Raw genomic sequence first — 21,123 nt, 5'->3', positions numbered from 1 at the left:
CTCAACCTTCAGCATACATCAGAAGCTTCTGGAAGCCTTAGCAAAACATGTGTTGCTGGGCTGGGTCCCCAGAGTCTCAATAGGTCTGTTTCAATAGGTCTGGGTGGGGAGTGAGAATCTGCATTTCTAACTAGTTCCCAGGTAATGCTGTTGCTCCAGGAACCACACTTTGAGAGGATTGCAATTTTCTCACATTTCAAACTTAGCTGGCTCAGATTTCAGCTGGAATTAGTTCTACCCAGTGTGTGGCAAGACCATGAAACCCCGAGGAGAGTCAGGACAACGCCCAGAAACTTACCTCAGGACTTCACCAGACTGGGAACCCATGCCTGAGCGCTGTCCTATCTCTTCCCCACCATGACTGGCTTGCCACACAGCTTCTGCCTCTCGTTTCCACTTTATTTTCAAGGCTGAGACCTTTCGGGATGTGCCCATCAAAGCCTGAGCAGAAAGGAGACGCTTGCTTATGACTCTAGACTTGATGGTATTTGCTTCAACCGTGATGAGACCATTAAAAAGTATATAAAGTACCAGAACACTGAGTTTCATTTCAGTGTAATTATTTTAAAGAATGTAAAACTCCCAGCTACAAGGTTACCAGACTGATAAAACTTCTGTCTTATCTCTGTTTAAAAAAGAAAATAACGCACCTGGGTGGCTCAGTCGTTAAACATCTGACTTCAGTTCAGGTCATGACCTTACAATTCGTGAGCTCGAGTCCCACATCAGGGGAGCCCTGCTTCTCTCTCTCTTCCTCTCCCTCTCTCTGCTCCTCACTCACTTGTGCGAAAGAAAGAAAGAAAGAAAGAAAGAAAGAAAGAAAGAAAGAAAGGGAAATATCCTCCTTGTTATATTATTTTAAAAGTTATGTTGGAGGCACCTAGGTGGCTCAGTTAAGTGTCCAACTGGATTTCAGCTCAGCTCATGAATTCACAGTTCGTGAGTTTGAGCCCTGCATCTGACTCTGTGTTAATAGTGTGGAGCCTGCTTGGGATTCTCTTTTTCTCTCTCATTCCCTTTATGTCTCAAAATAAATAAATAAACTTAAAAAAAAAGTTATGTTGTTAACAGTTTCCATTTTAACAGGAAAGGAATGTTGAAAGAGTGAATACATACATAGTAGTGCATGTAATTATTGGTACAGTAGCTCCTTGGATACAAATTAGAATCAAAATGTGCTTCAAGGGCAAAAGTGTCAAAGTGGAGAAAAGAACGACTGCTCACATCCAGTTAGAAAAAGACAACCCAGTGGTCCTGCTGCTCACTGAGAGGCACCACAGGGCTCCCAGTTCTGGCTCTTCTTGCTGACATCGAACATTAATTAATTACCACATGCCCCCATTAACCATAACAATCAGTTATTTTACCAGCAAAAGATGGTTTTATTTGGGAATAGCAGGGAATCAGGATCAAGGACAAGCATACTACTGCAAAAACAGAAGCAAGTAGGCAGAACAAAGGAGAAGAGGGAAGTTGGGAGGACGATTATAAACAAAAAGCCCATTGGAGTAAACTGAAACGTATAGTGGATTTTCATTGGCTGAGTTGTGGCTGTCTCTCGTTGGCTGGGCATCTCTTCCTCCAGCTGGGACAGCAGTGTCCACTGCAAGATCTGCTTCTTCCTGTTGGGTCTGCAATTGACAAGTGGTGGGGCCTAAGAGCACCCCCTGCTGGCATCCAACTCTACTCTAAACAAGATATCCTTTTATTAATTTTCACACCCTTGATAAAAGGTTTCGGATGAGCTCGCCAGAAATGAGCACTGGCCAGGAGGGCTGTCATGCTCCTGAAACACCAAAATCTATAGATTTAATTTTTTTGACTTAAAATTGAGTACAAAAAGATATTCCCTAACTTTATGGAGGGAGAGAGACGGAGAGGTTCTCAAATTTTCATCGACTGCTCCCTATGACAAACAGGAGGGATATTATCTTTGCTAGCTTGGATTCTCAGCCTCCCTTGACTGAATTGTCTCCCCAGAATTCATGTTAAAGCCCTAATTCCCTCAGCATGAGACTGTATTTGAAGGTAGGGCCCATAAAAAGGTATAAGGTTAAAAGGGGTCATATGTGTGGCCCTTAATCCAATCTGACTGGGTCCTTATAAGAATAGGAAATTTGGACACAAAAGAAACAGCAGAGATGCGTGCACACAGAAGACCATGTGAGGACACAGTGAAAAGGTGGGCCAAGAAGAGAGGCTTCAGGAGAAACCAGACCTATTGACACCTGATCTTGCACTCCCGGCCTCCAGAACTGTGAGGAAATAAAATTCTGTTGTTTAAGCCACCCAGTCTGCAGATTTTGTTATGGTAACCCTAGTAACCTAGGGTTTGCTGGCAAGTGACAGTCTTGAAGGATTTACATGAGAAAGGGCTAAGAGCCAGTGGCAGAAAAGAAAGTAATTAGTCAAGAGGCAGGAAAGAGAAGGAAAACCTTGATGTGTGGCAAACTGAGTGTAGAGAGTCTTGGGGGAGGTGAGCAGAGAGGGAGAGATTATGGGCAGCTAACAAGCAAGGCACTGGAAGGTAAAGAGGGGAAGGAGAGTGGTTTGGTCTTGTTTTTAAAGTTTGGCTCTGTGTTATGAATGGAACCCCCTTTGGAGTTTCTTGGGAGATGGCAGTAATGATATAGATTGTTTTAAAATTATTTCTGCATGTCAGACTTTTGCTGTGATACTTTTGCTAAATGCAACACCAAGCCAAGACTGATTCAAACTACAGGGAGTTAAGGTTATAATTACACACACACACACACACACATACACACACACACACACACAGTTCACAAAGGCTTCATGAAGGAGGTGACTCCTGTGTTGAACCTTGAAGGAAAGTCAGAATTAGATGAGAAGTAGGAAGTCACAGAGACATTCCAAGTAAAATGAACAGCAGGAATGACAGCACAGAGTAAAAATAGGGTGTGCAGAAAATTTTCAACAATTCAGTATTGCTGGAGTGTCACATGCAAGGCAAGAGGTGGTAAGCTGAGGCTGAAGAAGTAAACATGGCTCAAGTCTGGTGCCTTGTTGGAACTTGGAATGTATTCAGAAAGGTGGCAGAAGACCATCAGGGACTGGCTGGTATGCCACAGACAGATCTGTATTACAGATCGGTCACTTGGACAAGAAGTTAGATTAAGTAGTTACTGATAACAATTATAGAATAAAAAAAGATAATTATAAATAATCTAATATTTCTTTCATCTTTCTCTGTACCTTTTTTAAAATTCTTATTTGGAAATAATTGTAGATTCACATGCAACTGAAAGAAGTAAAATCCCATATACTATCACCCAGTTTCTCCCAATGGTAACACCTTGCACAATTGTAGTATAATATCACAACCAGGAAATTGACCTTGATACACTCCTTGCACCTTACTCAATGTCACCAATTTTACATGAACTCATTTGTGTATGTGCTTAGTTCTATCAAGTGTTATGTGCAGATTCACGTGACTACCATTACAGTCCACATCTGGAACAGTTCCATCACAAGGATGCCCTGTGCTTCCCTTTTGGAGCCATAGCCACTTCTCTCCCTCTCCAATCCCTGGCAACTACTGATCTATTTCCTATTTCCATAATTTTGTACGTTTGAGTCATGAAACCTTTTGAGGTTGGCTTTTTTCCCACTAAGCATAATTCTCTGGAGATTCACCCAGGTTGCGGTGTCTACCAATAGTCCCTTCTTCTTTATTACTAAGTTGTATTCCGTGGTGTGGATGTGCCAGTTTGTTAACCGTTCAGCCACTGAAGGACATTTTGATTGATTCCAACTTGGGGCTATTACAAATAAAGCTGCTATGAACAATTGTGCACAGGTTTCTGGATGAACACAAGTTTTCATTTCTCTGGGTTAAATGTCTAAGAGTGCCATATGGTAAGCACTTGTTTAGTTACATAAGAAACTGCCAAACTGTTTCAGGGGGCTGCACCATTTTACATTCCCACCAGAAACGTGTGAGTTTCCCCACATCCTACCAGCATTTGCTGTTACAACTATTTTTTGTTTTAGCCATTTGGGTAGGCATGCCATGAGCTCTCCTTGCCATTTTCATTTGCATTTCTCCAGTGGCTAATGATGTTGAACATCTTTTCAAGTGCTGATTTGCCATCTGTATATCCTCTTTGGTAAATGTCTGTTCATGTCTTTTGCCTATTTTCTAATTGGATTGTTTATTTTTTTACTGTTAAGTTTTGAAAATTCTTTATATATTCCAGATACAAGTCTTTGGTCAAATACGAGGTTTGCAAATATTTCCTCCCAGTCTATTGCTTGTCTTTTCATCTTCTTACAGGATGCTTTTTCACAGAGCAAAAAATTTTAATTTGATTAGGTCCAATGTATCATTTTTTCCTTTTATGCATCATGCTTTTGGTGTCATGTCTAAGAACTCTGACTAGCCACAGATCTAGATCTATGATTTTAGCCTAAGTTTTTCCTAAAAGTTGTGGTTTTATATTTAAGTCCATGATCCATTTTGAGTTAATTTTTGTATAAGGTATGAAACTTAGGTTGAGGTTTCCTTTTTTTTTTTTTAATGTTTATTTATTTTTGAGAGTGTGAGAGAGAGAGAGAGAAAGAGAGAGAGAGAGAACGAGCGGGGGAGGTACAGAGAGAGAGGGAGACACAGAATCTGAAGCAGGCTCCAGGCTCTGAGCTGTCAGCATAGAGCCCAATGCGGGGCTCGAACCCACAAACCAAACCATGAGATCATGACCTGAGATGAAGTCGGATGCTTTGACTGAGCCACCCAGGCGCCCCAAGGGTTTTCTTTTCATTCCTTATGCATGTTCACTTGCTCCAGCACCATATATTGAAAAGATGATCTTTCCTCCACTGGTTTTTTTTTTTTTTTTCTGCCTTTGTCAAAAATCAATTGGGCCTATGTGTATGGATCTACTTCTGTGTTCTCTATCCTGTTCTATATGTCTATCTCTTCACCAATGCCATAGTTTTGATTACTATAGCTATAGAATAGACCTTAGTATTGGTTAAGATGATTCCTATTTTATCCTTCCTTCTCAGAATTGCTATAGCTATTGAATAACATGTACCTTTCAATATAAATTTTACAGTAAGCTTGCCTATCCCAACAAAAAATCCTACTGTGCCTTTAATAGGAATTGCATGAAACCTATTGATAATTCAGGGAGACCTGACATCTTTAGTATATTCTTCCAATCCACAAACACAATGTGTTACTCCACTTATTTACATCAGCATTTCATTTCATCAGCATTTGTAATTTTGAGGACATAGTCCCTAAGCATGTTTTGTTACTTTTATACCTAAGTATTTCATTTCCTTTACATCAATTATAAATGGTGTGTTTTAAAATTCCTGTTTCCACATGTTCATCATTGGTATATATATCTGTGATTGATTTTTGCACATTTATATTATATTCTGCAACACTGCTGAACTCACTAATTAATTCTAGAAGTTTGGGGGTTTTATTTGTTGTTTTTTTTTTTTTTTTGTAGATTCCTTGAGATTTTCTACATAGGCAATCATGTCATCTGCAAATAGGGACAGTTTTATTTCTTTATTGTTAATAAGTATGTCTTTTTTATGCTTTTCTTGCTTGATTGCACTGGCTAGAACTTCCAGTTCTATGTTGAGTAAGAGTGAGAGCAGTGAGAGGAGTGAGAGCAGATATCCTTGCCTTGTTCCTGATCCCAGGGGAAAAGCATCCAGACTTTCACATTACTGTCAGGTTAGCTGTAGAGTTTTGTAGGTGCTCTTTACAAACTGAAAGAATCCGTCATCTTTTAAAAATAATATAATAACATAGTAGCTTTTATTATTCTCTGATGTTTATGCTTAGATAATTTATTGGAGCTGGTTATTTTTGTAATTAATAGAAAAAGAAATCTTTCCTATTCATTATAATCCTGTTAAGGTACCCATGCAGGTATTATAATTTCCATTTTCAAAGAAACCTTTTAAAGATTTCTTTTAAAGAGATTCCAGGGATCAGCAAAACTAAAAGGCAACCGACAAAATGGGAGAAGATATTTGCAAATGACATATCAGATAAAGGGTTAGTATCCAAAATCTATAAAGAGCTTATCAAATTCAACACCCAAAAAACAAATAATCCAGTGAAGAGATGGGCAAAAGACATGAATAGACACTTCTCCAAAGAAGACATCCAGATGGCCAATTGACACATGAAAAAATGCTCAACATCACTCATCATCAGGGAAATACAAATCAAAACCACAATGAGATACCACCTTACACCTGTCAGAATGGCTAACATTAACAACTCAGGCAACAACAGATGTTGGCGAGGATGCAGAGAAAGTGGATCTCTTTTGCATTGTTGGTGGGAATGCAAGCTGATACAGCCACTCTGGAAAACAGTATGGAGGTTCCTCAAAAAACTAAAAATAGAACTACCCTATGACCCAGCAATTGCACTACTAGGCATTTATCCACGGGATACAGGTGTGTTGTTTCAAAGGGACACATGCACCCCCATGTTTATAGCAGCACTATCAACAATAGCCAAAGTATGGAAAGAGTTCAGATGTCCATCAATGGATGAATGGATAAAGAAGATATGGTGTATTACTCGGCAATCAAAAAGAAGGAAATCTTGCCATTTGCAACTACGTGGATGGAACTGGAGGGTATTATGCTAAGTGAAATTAGCCAGTCAGAGAAAGACAAAAATCATATGACTTCACTCATATGAGGACTTTAAGAGACAAAACAGATGAACGTAAGGGAAAGGAAACAAAAATAATATAAAAACAGGGAGGGGGGACAAAACAGAAGCCACTCATAAATATGGAGAACAAACTGAGGGTTACAGGAGGGGTTGTGGGAGGGGGGATGGGCTAAATGGGTAAGGGGCACTAAGGAATCTACTCCTGAAGTCATTGTTGCACTATATGCTAACTAATTTGGATGTAAATTTTAAAAAATAAAAAATGAAATTAAAAAAATAAAAAATGAAGAGACTGCAGGGGCACCTGGGTGGTTTGGTTGGTTAGGCAACCAACTCTTGATTTCGGCTCTGGTCATGATCTCACGGTTTGTGAGTTGGAGTCCCTTCTCTCGTTGGGCTCCACACTGGCAGTGTAGAGTCTGCTTGGGATTCTCTCTCTTCCTCTCTTTCTCTCCCTCCCACACCTGCCAAATAAATGAATAAACTTAAAAAAAAAAATAGGGACTCCAAGGGGTAAAATGTTTTGCCCCAACTTACATGCAGATTAGAAGATTTACACTAAGTCCTAGGGAACTAGTTCAATAATACTGACTATAAACCTAATATTGACAACATGGTTGAACCCTTATGTGCCAGGCACTGTAAGTGCTTTAGGTGTGTTATGTCATTTAATTGCTCAAAACAGCCTGATGAGGTAGATATTACTATTATCCCCATTTTACAGATGATAATATCAAGCCTCAGAGAGCTGTATAATTGACCAAGGTCATACCGCTAGCAAATGGTAGCAAGTAATTTGAACATAGACACAGATCGTTCTTAAAAAAAAATTTTTAATGTTTCTTTATTTTTGAAAAAAGAGAGAGAGACAGAGCATAAACGGGAAAGGGGCAGAGAGAGAAGAAGACACAGAATCCAAAGCAGGCTCCAGGCTCTGAGCGGTCAGCACAGAGCCTGATGCAGGGCTCTAACTCATGGACCACAAGACCATGAGCTGAGTTGAAGTCGGACACTCAACCGACTAAGCCACCCAGGTGCCCCAACACAGATCTTGTTCTTAACAAACACTCAGTGCCAAATCCTGTGCCAGGTTCTGGGGATACAAAGATGGATAGGAGAGAGTCCCCTGCCCCTGAAGGAGCTAATAATCCAGCAGGAGAAACAGATCAGCATATTTGTAGCTTGGTTCCTGAAGAAGCAAGCCACAGCCCCAGTTAGTAAAATATCTCACAAGTGTTAGAGCAGCTCAATAATATTTATTGATTGGATGGCTAAATGAAAGAAAGGAAGGAAAGAAAGAAGGAAGTAGATAGGAGTGAGGGAAGGAGGAAGGAAGCCATATTCCTGGTTTCTTGGACAAATCTAACACTGTTTGACATATCTTATATAGAAGTTTCTAGTAGAAAGTACTTTCTACTTTCCAGAAGTAGAAAGAGTTCCTTAAGCCCAATCATATACCTACCTCAGCCAGCCTGGTCAGTTTGCACAATTGTGCTGGGTAACAGTGACTAAAAACTATCAAATATAAAGAAAGGGACAGCAATATTATGGAATATCAGAACAAAAAAAAAAGATGGCAGGAGCTGGTCATCCAGAAAGAAGAGTAAATCCTTCGCACACAGCTTCATGGAATAGAAGGGCTCAGCCACAACGGCTAAGGAACGGCTGAGCCCATGGTAGGCTTTCCTTTCCAAGTAACTTTGACCACAGGGTTTCCAAAACTGCCACCATCTCACAAGATCTCCAACACCAAGTTCACCTCTCCTTCTTCATAGAGACTCATCCACAGGTAAGGTTTCCTGCAGGGCAGAGACTCTAGGAGACACTGCGGAGAACTGTATTCTCACTACAGTGTCCTTTCTTCCTTCCCATTCCCTAATTTTCCCTCTCCTCCTACCCTCTCCCTGTTCTTACTCTGGGCTATGCTATGACCACTAGGAAATACTCATTCCCAAAGAGGAAAAAGAAATAGGAGTTAACATTAACTGAGTGTAGGTTGTACAAGTTCTACTCTAAGCACTTTACATATTTTTCAATGTTGTCATTTCAACAACTTTTCTATTACAACCAACTTATTATACCTTCCTCTTTACCCCAAACACATACACAACCCCCTTGGCTCAGGCCTACCACCTTTCACTTGGATTACAGCAATCACCTTCTTAATGGTTTCCCTGCCTCCATTTCTTAACCCCTGCAATCCATTTCCCACACTACCCCCAGGGTAGTTTTTATAAAACACAAATTGTCTGACCATGTCTTTCCTTTAATTAAAATCCTTCAGTGGCTTCTCATGTCCTTCAAGAGAGGGCACACACTCCATATCAAGCAGGCAAGGCTGCCCCTGCCTCCCTACCCAGACTCCTGTCTCCACATGGACACTTCACTGCCGCATCACCCTCCTCCCTAGGGGTCTCCTCCAAATTCCCATGATATTCTCTGTGTGCCTCTACTTATCACTCTGTTTCTTGTTGTTCTTAAATACATCTTATTCTTTGTGCAATCATGTATTTCCTTGTCTATCTCCCCCTTTAATCTGTTAACAGAGGGTAAAAGACTTTGTCCTAATCATCTCTAGATCCTTATCACTTAGCATGACAGCAGTAAGTCATGGATAACTTGGCAGAAAAGAATGGAAAGGAGAACATGAAACAATTAGCCTGATTTTTTTCCTACTCAGACAATCTGACCTTTCATTGGCCAAAGTCTTGAACTTTTCAAGTAAATAAATGCAAAGACTGCATGTCCCAGACCCTCAGCTACAATGAACAAGCAGTAGAACTGATATCTCTTGCAAAAAGAGGTATCTTTTTATATCCTGATATAAAAACAACCTGGCAAAAAGCAAAAAGTATTCTAGGATGTCTTTTAAAGTCCTGGTCCATTGAGAATACTGGGAGGGTAGCCTGGGGGGGTCCACAGAATTTAGGAGCCCCCCTCTTACAGATCAATGCACAGAGAACCCCCTAGCTAGGCCAATGAGGGACAACTTTGTAAAGAACAGACAACTATTTGCCCACACAAAAGAAAATCTTCCTACCATTAGTAACACCATTAACATCTTAGCAGCTTTTCCATTATGAATCTGACATTTTCTTTTTCTTCAAAGCCCAATTTGAGTGCTTTTGATTTTTTTAATGAAATAAAGCCATCAACACACAATAAAAGCTATGCACTATTAATAGTTAGAGGTCTCTAGAGTATATTTTATGTTACAGAAAAGACTGAATTTCTAGGCCTTCCCTTTTAAATCTCTTAAAACCTTCAGCTTTAGAATGAGAGACTCAAACTCTTCTCTAGGGTCTTAACTTTTATGGGGCTTATTACTTTTTTATCCCCTCTAAAACTCTAAATCCCTTCAACATAGCTTGGTTCCTTCCATGCCTGAATTGGCAGCAGGCTGATCTTTTTATTGGTGGGTAATGGATTTAGTTTGATTGCTGACACGGGAACAATGAGAGGATAAACAATTCCATTTGTGGCCATGAAATCCCCCATCTGTTGAGTGGTTCATGACTGAAGAGCGCTGGGCAGAGACAGATGAATGAGCCCGCCACGCCCGATGTTAATGACATCCGTCATACAAGCTGAACATGTGGCTTCATAAATCAAGAGCTAATAGCAACTCTGGTTGCTCATGTCATTAACTCGCCAGCCACTTAAATACCTAAGAATGTACCATAAAGTTGAGCATAGAGACCTGATTTGCAATTCTGATCTCACCAAAAAACCAGAGGTAGCAAGGGAAGGCAAAGTCGTTTTTCTAAGTTAGAAAGAAAGAAAGAAAGAAAGAAAGAAAGAAAGAAAGAAAGAAAGAAAGAAAGAAAGAAAGAAAGAAAGAAAGAAGGAAGGAAAGAAAGAAAGAAAACTCTTTCAGATGCAGCATGCTTAAATATTTGCAGATGAGATATATGATACCTCAGATATATTGATATCTGGAATTGGTTTCCAAATACAATAAATGGGGGGAGTGGACAGAGATACAGATGAAAAAAAAGATGGGCCATGAGTTGATCATTGTAAAAGCTTGGTGATGGGAATCTGGGAGTTCCTTATAATACATTCTTCACTTTTTCATATGCTTAAAATTATTCATGATGAAAAGTTTTGTTTTGTTTTGTTTTTAATTTAAGATATGGAGGGGGGATGCCTGGGTGGCTCTGTCAGTTAAGCATCCAACTTCAGCTCAGGTCATGATCTTGCAGTTCTGGAGTTCTAGCCCGCATCAGGCTCTGCACTGACACTGCAGAGCCTGCTTGGGATTCTCCCTCTCTCTGCCTTTCTCCCACTCTCGTTTTCTCTCTTTCAAAATAAATAAATAAATAAAATTTAAAAATAAATAAATAAATAAATAATTGAGGATATGGGAGTTTCCATTATTTAGCATAAACATTTTTACCAAATTCTTTTTCTTTAATTATTTTTGAGAGAGAGAAAGACAGTGAGTGGGAGAGGGCAGAGAGAGAGGAAGACAGAATACCAAGCAGGTTCCAGCACAGAGCCCAACTCCGGGCTCGAACTCATGAACCATGAGATCATGACCTGAGCCTAAAACAAGAGTCAGATGAAACCAAGAGTCAGACACTTACCCCACTGAGCCAACCAGGCACACCTTGCCAAATTCTCTCTTAAAGAAGAGAAAAAAAAAAAAAAAAGCTATACTCACACAACAGCTCAAGCATTTAACATGGCAAGTAAGTCATCATCACCAAAGAGGAAAGCAACACATTTCAGAGGGAGGAGATCAGGCAACACCCGCTATGAGTTTTCAGGAATCCACATCACTTGAAGCTCAAGCTCTACTGCCAGGAGATTACTATGTTTGGGAAGTCTCAACAGTCTTCCCACCTCTCACCCTTTTTATTTTCCACTGCAGTGAGTTACCTATTGTCACCATCACTTCTGCATTTTGTGGCTTTTCATGCATGTTCAGTCTTTAATTTGGGGGCTTTTGTAAAGAAATGGAAAATGAAAGAACAAATGGAAAGGAAAACAACAAAAGGAAAATGATACTGTCCTCTGCAAAGGACTGTTCAGTTCATTTCTGTTAGGTAAAGCCTCCTAATGTCACCCAGGGTACATTGTCTCAAGTTCAGCTGGATTCCCAGAGGAAGCTCTAGATATGTCTCTATCAATCCTGATATTGTTGGAAGTCTTGAAGAGGAGAAAGAGAGAAAAATCCGGGCCCCTATTAGCCTCCCAACTCCCAAATTATATACAAATAGAGTGTTGCTATACTGAGAACTTACTCTGTGCCCCACACTGCATTGGGCACTGGAGTTAACACAATGAATAGGGCACACAGCTTTTTGGGGGCAGGCAGACAAAGAAACAATCCATCACTACTCAGTGTAGTGCTACAATGGAGTCCAGACCCCTGACCTGCCTCAGGAATCTTCCAGTAAAAGTGATGCTGAAACTGAGAATGTCAAGTGCAAAGCCCAAGAGCCAGGGGAGATTTGGCAGGTCGAGAACCTGTGTTGTCTGATATGGTGACCACTAGTCACACATGGCTATTGAGCTCTTGAAGTGTGACCAGTCCAAGTTGAAACGTGCTGTAATATAGGTGTAAAATACGTACCAGATTTTGAAGACTTAGCATAAAAAAATAATATATGTCATTAGGATTATTATATTGATTATGTAATAAAAAGATAATATCTTGGATCTTTGAGGTTAAATAACATATATTATTGGGGTGCGTGGGTGGCTCAGTTGAGCGTCCAACTCTTGATTTCAGCTCAGGTCATGATCCCAGGGTCATGGGATAGAGCCCCTGCATTGGGCTCTATGCTGAGTGTGGAATCTGCTTAAGATTCTCTCTCTCTCTCTCTCTCTCTCTCTCTCTAATTTTTTTTAACCCATATATTGTTAAAGTTAGTTTCACTTATATCTTTGAACTGTTTAAGTGCGACTACTTTAATGTTTTAAATTACATATGTGGCTAGCATTATATTTCTATGGGACAGTGCTGTTCTAGTGGCTCAGTGTAAAATGGGGTAACATTATGGGTTGAGAGCCACCTTGAAGGAACTGAGAGACTGTACAGTCCTCTGGTATCAGAAAAGGGACAAGAGTCATTTAACATTTCCCTTAAATATCAAACTTCAGTTTCAAAACTTAGGTCCTGATCCATAGTGCATGCTGTGGTTGCCACCCAGATTCTCCTGGACCAACACACTCTTCCCCCAGCTGCTTAGTATTGGTTGCTGACAGCTCACAGCTGGCTTTCCACCAGAGCTTGTCCTCCCCTGGGAAGAACTACATTGCCCAAGATCATGCCCTTCCCAAGGTGGCCTCCAACCAGTGCCAGTCAATAGGTGGTCAATTAGGAGGCCTGACCAACTAACTTGAACCAGTTTGGGTAACTCTGAAGGCTGCCCAGGTTCAAAGTTCCTTCGTGGGGTTGGCCAAATTCCTTGTTGGGACCACATGGCAGCCCAGCAGCTACCTCTGGCTGACCCCACTTCCTTCACTTCGCCCCCAAGTGTTGATCCTGCAGGTCCTCGTCAGCAAACTTGCTACCTGCAAATTTCATCTCAGAGTCAGCTTCCTGGGAACTGGATCTACAACATGATCTGCCCTCCAAATCTCTTTCTTCTCTTGGTTCCATCTTTAACTTCTCTCTTTCTCTCATACCCACAGCCTATTGGTCAGAAATTCTATTGGCTTTACCTTAAACTATGTCCAGAATGTGACCAGTTCTCACCTCATCTCCCACCACTGCCCTGATCCAAGCCCCTATGGTATTGCAATGGCCTCCCAATGCCTCTCCCTGCTTCTGCCCTTGCTGCCCTTCAGTCTCTCTCAACAGAGTAACCAGAGTGAAGGTCTCAAGCCAGACCATGGCTCAGCTCGGCTCAAAGCTCACCTGTGACCTCTCGTTCCACTCAGTAAAAGCTAAATCCTTGTTATGGTCTGGCATGACTAGGACAATCCCAGTTTATACCTGATTGCCCAGAATAATTTTAATAGCAATTGCTTTCTCCATCAAAAGTAGCCTAGTTTGGATTATAAACTACATAGTTAGCCTACCTATAAGGCCCTTTATGTAGCTGCCTGGTGGCCTCTTGGGCCTCATCTCCTGTCTCCTTGTCCACTCTACTCCAGTAAGTCCAGAACATTCTGCAAACAGGTAGACAAACCTCTGCCTCAGGATATTTGCACTTGCTGTTGCCTTGCCTAAGTGTTCTTCCCTCAGTTATTTGCAGGCTAACTTCCTCGTGCCTCTCAGGCTATTCAAAATCATTTTTTGGGATGAGATCTTCCTTGGCCACCCCTTTTAAATTTTCAAATCAACCCTTTATTTCCTTCTTCCTTACTGTATTTTTTCTCCTTTTTTACCTTTTTATAATTTATACATTTACATTTTACTCATTTATTCTGGTGTCTCAGTCCATTCAGGCTGCTGTAATAAAATACTACAAATGGGTGGCTTATAAACAATAGAAATTTATTTCTCACAGTTCTGGAGTCTGGAAAGGCCAAGATCAATGCACCAGCTGGTTGTGTTCTGATGAACACTATTCCTGGTCCATAGCTGATGCTTTCTCACTGTCCTTATATGCTGGAAGGGGCTAAGGAGCTCTGTGGGGTTTCTTTTATAACACTAATCCCACACATGAGAGCTCCACCCTCATGACCTAAGCACCTCCCAAAGGTCCCACCTCCTTATACCATCACATTGGGCATTAGGATTTTAACATGAATTTTGGCGGCATAAACATTCAGACCATAGCAGCTGGTTATCATCTGTCTCTCTCAATAGGATGTAAGTTCCATGAGTTTACACTTCATCATCCTTAGGGCTTGAAGCATTGTAGGTGTTCAATAAATAGCAGTTTGGAAGAATGAATGAATGAAATGTGGATGAACTTCAAAACGTTTATGCTAAATGAAAGAAGCCTGACACAAAGCTCACAAATTGTATGACTTCAGTTATATGAAATATCAGAATATATAAATTTGCAGACACAAAATATAGATTAGTCATTGCTAGAAGCTGGAGGAAGGGGGACTGGGGAATGACCATTTAATGGGTGCAGAGTTTCCTTTTGGGGTGATGAAATGTTTTGCAACTAGGTAGTGGTGATAGTAGGGATGATAGCACAACACTGTGAATATACCAATGTATGTATGCTTTAAATGTATGCTTTAAAATAGTGAATCCCAGGGGTGCCTGGGTGGCTCAGTTGGTTAAACATCCGACTTCAGCTCAGGTCTTGATCTTGTGGTTCGTGAGTTCAAACCCCACATTGGGCTCATGCTGACAGCTCAGAGCCTGGAGACTGCTTCAGATTCTGTGTCTCCCTCTCTTTCTGCCCCTCCCCTGCTTGCTCACACACACACACTCTCTCTCTCTCTCTCTCAAAAAATAAACATTAAGAAAAAACTTTTTTAAATAGTGAATTTTATGTTATGTGAATTTGACCTCAATAAAAAAAAAAAGCAAAAACTCAAATATGAATGAACAGTTGTGGAATGGTGAGGGAGGTCTGGACATCTCAGGATTTTGCTGTCTTCAGTACTGAATGGGGAGTGAAGAGAGGTGTTGTACCTTCCTCAGGCCACAGGAGGACAGCCTAAGAACCATGGTAAAGCTCATTTTCTTTTCAGGGCAGGGAGAACGCGCCCTGCAGCAAATGTGGGACCTTCTCATTCATGCCGTGTTTCAACAACCATATTAAATGCCTACCAAGTCGAGGCATGATCCACTCTGAATTGTACAGAGCCCTGTGACAGCACCCCAAAGAAGAAATCAAGCTGCAATAACAGGTCATGCAAAATCTCTGCATATCATTTTCAAATGATTTTCTTCCAAATAAATGTGATATGATAGATTTCTCATGATTCCTGAACTTTTTTTCTGGATGAAATTGTTGCAGTGTCTCAGAGCACAAGCTTTGGGGCAGGCTGCCTGGGTTTCGATCCTGGCTCAACATCTGAACAGCTAACAAACCTTAGATCAGTGGTGCTCAACCAGGGGTGAATTTGCCAGCTGCCCCTCCCCCCCCCCCCCCCAGGGGACATTTGGTATAGTGTCTGGAGACAAGTTTAATTATTACAACTGAAGGAATGCTCTATTGGCAGCTAATGGGTAAAGGCCAGGGATGCTGCTAAAAATCCTGCAATGCACAGGACAGACAGTCCCCACAATAATTACCTGGCTCCAGATTTTGATAATGCCACTGTTGAGAAACCCTGTCTTAGAGCAATCAGTAAGCTATTTGGGGCGTTGGTTTTCTCATCTGCTAAATGGTGATACTAGCACTGGGCCTACTTACGGGTTTGTGGTAATAAGTAAAAAGTGAGCAAAAGGCTCAAGCATACTGCTTGGCACATAATAAGTGCTATTTTTTTTAAAAGTATTATTAGGCTAAGCCTATGTCTGATTATCTTGATTACTACAGAACCTACTAAGACTGGGTGAATTTGTCTTCTGCCCCTCCTCCAGCCTTAGCTGCAAGCTTCTAACACAGGAGCATCACTGATCACTAGGAGATGGAGTACGTTCATCACCAGGCCAGAAAACCCACTGCGATAGTTGTGCCTGATTTAGCAAATAAAACTATAGGATGCCCAGTTGCATTTGAATTTTAGTAAAAAACAAATAATTTTTTATGTAAGTATGCTCCATGCGATATATGGGGCATATGTCTTATGCTAGAAAACCATATACTTATACTATACTAGAAAAACTTTTTGTTATTTATCTTAAATTAAAATGGAACTAGGTAACCTGTATTTTATCTGATCACCCTACCCTCCAAGCACCTGCCCTCTGACAAAGAGTCTTTTACACACACAAAGAACGTCAATTTGCATAAGTTAAAGATTGAAACCATCTCTCTTTCCCTCAGAGGAACTGAAAAGTGAATGTTACACCCGCTAAAATTACAAATGTACCTCCAATTTTACAAAATGAGCCACTGAAGATTGAACACGGAGGCCCCTCAAGTCTGCACAGAATAGCACTGTGGGGTTGTAAGGAGTCATGACTGACCTGGATTAGGGACACTCTACTGAAAAGTGGTAGTAGGTCCGCCTTGCCAGATTGTGGTAGGACTAACGTATAAAGCACAAGGCACATAATAGGTGTTCGACAGTGATATCTTCAACATGGTGTCGACACATAATGGGGTTCTTAAATGTGGAGTGAATGGATGAATGCTGTACAGCATGAGCCAGGGACCATAGGCCACCATTCATGTTGAGGGGCTATCACCCCTCTGCCAGCCACTAAATCCACATCCCCTGGGTGCCTTTAACGCCACATACTCCTAAGAACCACTCCAGATCTTTGGAATCAGAAAAAAATGGGAGTGCAGCCCAGGCTATATCAAGTGGCTTAGCAGGTCTGATAGGCAATCAGGGCTAAGAACCACGAGTCCAAAATTGGAGGATGGCTCTGTCAAGAGTGGTTCTCAAACTGGAGAGAAGATCAGAGGCCCTGGAGAGCTTTTTAAAACACAGATTGCTGCATTCTGTCTGAGAGTTTCTGCTTTAGCAGGCAGGGTGGGCCTGAGAATTTGCATGCCCCCAGGTGATGCTGCTGCTGCTGTCTGAAGACAATTTGAGAACAACCTCACTCCATCCAAGCCCCAGCTGCACATTATAATCATCAGGGGTGTTTTTAAATACCTACGCCTTGGCCCTGGAGAATCATATTTAAATGGTCTGGTGAGGGACCTGAGCCCCTCATAATTCTAGTGCCTCTGGGCCAGGGAATATGCGCTCTCTTAAGTGAGCTTTCTGCTCTAACTCCAAAGCGTGCCCTGGCACCAACAACAAGGGCTTCCCAGGGCCCCTTAGAAACTCAGTCTCTCGGGCCCCACCCCATCTTAGACCTGTGGAATCGGAATCTGCATTTTAACAAGGCATTAATTCCTATCACATTAAAGTCTGAGAAGCATTGCTTAGGATTCAACCTAAATGAAACTTCTTCTAACAGGACTCCTCCTAGTACCTTTGTGAAGGTAGATCTCCAGAACTTTGAGGTTGGAAAAACACAGAGCTAGCACCACTCAGCCCTTCCCATCAGCCAGATAGGTAGTCAAGCATGCAAAAAATAAAGTCTTCCAGTACACTCATTGCCTGCCCTTGGAGTAAGTGTTGAAGCAAAATTTTTAAATGAATGTAAGTAGGCGTCCAAGTCCCAGGGGTGTAGAATCCTCATCAGTGACTTCCCAGAATCTGAGAGAAGCGGATTCCAGACCAGGACAGACTGCCTTACTTAGGCTTAGGGGCAGAGAATGCTACCAGTATTATAAGTGCAGTGTGCACTCGCGTCGCGTACAGATTATGGAGTTTATGTCCCAAAACGAGGTCTCAGCCATGCACCCCTTCATGGATTGGAAAGTACCTGGGCTAGGAGCTCCATAACTGTCTAGTATGATCAAGATTCTTAGCTCAGAGCCCAAAAGCCAAACAGTATCATTAGCAAAAATTTAATAAGTATTGCCTAGGGTGTGGGGAATAAGCCCCTCATATCCAACTGGTGAAAGTGTCGACTCATACAGAATTATTGGAAAGCAATGTGGAAAAATCCCTCAAAACTTCAAATGCCCATATGCTATGACCCACACTCCCACAACTAGATATGTATCCTACCAAAAAAAAAAAAATTAGAAGATATGTATAAAGATATATACATAAGAATGTTCTTTGCAGCATTGTTTCTAATTTTTTTAAATAAGCTATAACATCTATCAAGAAAGGAATGGATAAATTCTTATAGAGCAGTAGTCTTCTGCACATTTATTTTAAAAATGGAAACTATAGGGGCACCTGGCTGGTTCAGTCGGTTAAGCATCCAACTTCAGCTAACGTCATGATCTCACAGTTCATGAGTTTGAGCCCCACGTTGGGCTCCGTGCCGACAACTCAGAGCTGGAGCCTGCTTTGGATTCTCTCTCTCTCTCTCTCTCTCTCTCTCTCTCTCTCTTTCTCTCTCTCTCAATCTCTGCCCCTCCCTTGTTCATGTTCTGTCTCTCTCTCTCAAAAATAAATAAGCATTTTAAAAAATTTAAAACAAGGGAACTATAGAGGAGCCTGGGTGGCTCAGCTGGTTAAGCGTCGACTTCAGCTCAGGTCATGATCTTGTGGCTCGTGGGTTCAAGCCCTGCATCAGGCCCTGTGCTGACATCTCGAAGCCTGGAGCCTGCTTCAGATTCTGTGTTCTCTCTCTACCCCTCCCCCGCTTGTGCTCTGTCTCTCTCTGTCTCTCAAAAACAAATAAATGTAAAAAATAAAAAATAAAAATAAATTAAAAAAACAAGGGAACTATAAATGTTCACACATGAACAGATGCATGCATGCATGTGTGTGTGTAGTACAACAAATCTGGAAATGCACCACCAATCTGTAAGCAATGATTGCTTTTAGGAAGTGAGGCTAGAATAGGGGAAGTAGATTTCACTTTTTCTGTATACATGTCTATAATTTTTGAATGTGTTATAAAAAGCATGTATTATTTTTATTGTTTAAAAAACATTTGCAACAGGTAAAAATGATTTCTTCAGAATTGTTTTTCTCTAGGTGTGTTTCCTTACATTAGCTCATTTAGTTCTGTGTTTCAGGCTTATTCATTAGACTTAATACAACATACTCTAATTGACTAAATTTGGGCTTTTTTAGAAAAAAAAATAATCCAGCCTGGATTCCTTGAGATTAAATCCAGGTGACCCTGATTGGCTTCTGGGTACCCTAGAGGGTTCTTAATTTTAATTTAGTATCAGGTCTTTGAAACTACATTTGTGTCTTTTAGCCCCTGCCCTTTACTATTACCTGTTAATAAGTATGTGGTTAGCCAAAACTCCAAATTTCTTTTTAATAAAATAGTGCTAAACCAGGTCACCCCAATTCTGTATAATTTTTTAATATAAAGGTAAATGTTTACATTTAGTTTTATTAAATTCCGTGTATGTTTTATTACCTACAGTCTGTTAACAAAATTTCAGTCTGTTAACATAATTTTGGACCTTACTTTCAATTGCATTATATATTCCTCTAGATATCTGTTATTCAAAAATTTAATCAATGTGGAGATTATAAAATTTATAGACATGTCTTTTAGACAGTACTATTTTTAGCTTAAAGTGACCAAAACCTACTTAAACAAAAAGGACCTTTATCAGGTAGAGACCTAGGTATTTCATTGACCCCAAAGTAGGAATGACACTAGGCCAGAAAGAGAGAGAGAGAGAGAGAGAGAGAGAGAGAGAGAGAGACAAGGCAGGAAATGGAAAACTATCAAATTGGAGCATTTTACTCTCCCTCCCTGATCTCTGTCTCTTCATGCTCTTTCTCAATCTCCCATACCCACCCCTTACTCTCTCAATGCTTTCTTTACCCTCAACCCCCCATCTCTCCCACTGGCTCTCACCCACCTGTGTAGGTAACAACAGACCCACCAAGTGTAGGTCAAGGTAAAAGTACTTGCTTCCTTCCCCCAGAAAAAACTCTTTACCCTGGATTTGCATTGAGGCCTCAGGCCCCTTCCAGACCATGGGCTCCATTTATTTCCACTGGCTTCCCCTCAATGTCATCCCCATTGACCCTGAGAACCACCTAGATATTGATAGTTTATACCTTCCCTCTAGCCCCAGGTTAAGGTCCAATTTCTGTTTCCAGGAAGTAGCAGTCTGGGTTAGGTGTCTACCTGGTCCAATCAAATGTGGTCAAGGGGACAAATTCTGATAGAATAAACATGGCTTCCCAGAGCCATCCTCTGTGGCTGGGTGCAATTTTGAAACAATTGTTATACTGACAACTAACTGATGAGTAAAAGCCCCAAATTTGTCTACTCTAGAAATAGCAGTGGACACCAAGTCCAAATCTAAGAGGGGCTCTGAACCCCCAGATTCAAACTAGGGGGCAAGGCTTTGGAGGTAAAGAATGGAATATAATTTAGTGATTAAGTACATTGACTTTGGAGTCAAATTAGTTATTACATCCTAATTCTGCCATGAACTCGGTATTTTAATCTTGGACAAATTACTCAATCTCTTCAGGCCTCAATTTCCTCACCTATAAAATGGCAAAAATAATAGCTAATCTCATTGGGTGACTGTAGATATTAAGTGAGATTAGGGGCGCCTGGGTGGCTCAGTCGGTTGAGTGACCGACTCGGCTCAGGTCATGATCTCACAATTTGTGAGTTCGAACCCCATGTCAGCCTCTGTGCTGATGGCTTGGAGCCTGGATCCTGCTTCAGATTTTGTGTCTCCCTCTCTCTCTGCCCCTAACCCACTCGCATTCTGTCTCTGTCTCTCTCAAAAATAAATAAAACATTAAAAAATAATAAGTGAGATTATATATCATGCTTCCTAACTCCTAACAAGCATTTGATAAATATCAACTGTCATTATTTTTTATTTTAAATTTTTTTTAACATTTATTTATTTTTGAGAGACAGAGAAAGACAGAGCATGAGCAGG

General features: G+C 40.9%; 1 long non-coding RNA gene across 1 annotated transcript in view; it reads right to left on the bottom strand.

Annotated features, from left to right (window-relative positions):
* Window positions 1–232: 232 nt before the first annotated feature.
* Window positions 233–21,123, bottom strand: part of LOC128312917 (uncharacterized) — a 47,180-nt gene continuing 26,289 nt past the window's right edge. The window contains exon 3 of the long non-coding RNA XR_008292872.1: window positions 233–441. This is a non-coding gene — a long non-coding RNA (uncharacterized LOC128312917). The remainder of the gene's footprint in view (window positions 442–21,123) is intronic.

This window comes from Acinonyx jubatus, chromosome F2 (assembly GCF_027475565.1).
Source record: "Acinonyx jubatus isolate Ajub_Pintada_27869175 chromosome F2, VMU_Ajub_asm_v1.0, whole genome shotgun sequence".
In the NCBI taxonomy this organism is placed as follows: domain Eukaryota; kingdom Metazoa; phylum Chordata; class Mammalia; order Carnivora; family Felidae; genus Acinonyx; species Acinonyx jubatus.
This window is presented reverse-complemented; position numbering and strand designations above follow the sequence as displayed.